The sequence below is a fragment of the Helianthus annuus genome, chromosome 14 (genome assembly GCF_002127325.2).
Source record: "Helianthus annuus cultivar XRQ/B chromosome 14, HanXRQr2.0-SUNRISE, whole genome shotgun sequence".
Classification (NCBI taxonomy): Eukaryota; Viridiplantae; Streptophyta; class Magnoliopsida; order Asterales; family Asteraceae; genus Helianthus; species Helianthus annuus.
The window spans coordinates 106,829,224-106,830,257 of NC_035446.2; the positions used below are offsets into that span (position 1 = coordinate 106,829,224).

Sequence of the window (1,034 nt, forward strand, 5' to 3'; positions counted from 1 at the left end):
TTACTACTATTGTCGGGTTCCCTCCAACCAAGGTTTGGGTGGTTTCGCCATCCTTAGTTGTAAGTTCCCGTTGGGGGACCTGACGGCCTAGGTCTATTATCAATGTAGTTTACCATTTCTTGTTGATCGTCTGTTTCTTTCATGCAACTCCAATTTTCATGTGACCCACCACACCCTTCACAAGCCATAACCGAGACTGTTTTTGTCATTTCTAATTTTTTTATTTTTGAAGAAAGGGCCTCGATTTGGGCTTGTAAAGAAGTGCTTTCGTCGACCTTATGGGCGCCCGGGGCGATAGACTTATTTCCCTGAGGGGTGTGCCATTGAAAATTGGTTTGAGCAATTTCCTCAATTTGATTATATATTTCGTGTGGGCGTCGATTACCTAAAAGTCCCCCGGAGCTAGAATCAAGTGTCTGCCTAGTGTGTGGCAACAATCCATTATAGAAAGTGGATACTTGTTGCCATATTGCGAGGCCGTGATGGGGACACTTGCGTAATAGCTCCTTGAACCTTTCCCAAGTTTCATATAAGGATTCCCCGTCCTCTTGTGAATAGGTATTAATTTCAGTCATTAACTTGGCAGTTTTAGCGGGAGGGAAATACTTATATAGAAATTTTTGGGCTAGTTCATCCCAGGTGTTTACCGATCCAGCTGGGAGGGCGTTGAGCCAAGCTTTTGCTCGGTCTTTTAGTGAGAAGGGAAACATACGGAGGCGGATGGCGTCGTTTGATGCTCCATTGATCCGAAAGGTATCACATATTTCCAAGAAATTAGTTATATGTAGATGGGGATCCTCGTCCGCAAGCCCATGGAAGGTTGCGGAGTTTTGGAGCATTTGTATCAAATGCTGCCGGAGTTCGAAGTTATTAGCTTCGACATTCGGAGCATTGATAGCGGCGCCTAGATAACCTACGGTGGGTCGCAGATAATCCATAAGGGTACGTTGGTCCGCCATTAGAGGTGGATCACCCGAAACCTTCTCTTGGTTTTTGGCTTTTAACCTTTTTCTGAGAAAGCGTTCGGGTTCTTC

At 45.2% G+C, this 1,034-nt stretch overlaps 1 non-coding gene across 1 annotated transcript; it reads left to right on the plus strand.

The window, feature by feature from the left end:
* The first annotated feature begins 474 nt into the window (after positions 1–474).
* Positions 475–581, plus strand: LOC118486939. The gene has a single exon (XR_004880106.1). It is a non-coding gene; the product is annotated as a small nucleolar RNA R71 (small nucleolar RNA).
* Positions 582–1,034: the final 453 nt, after the last annotated feature.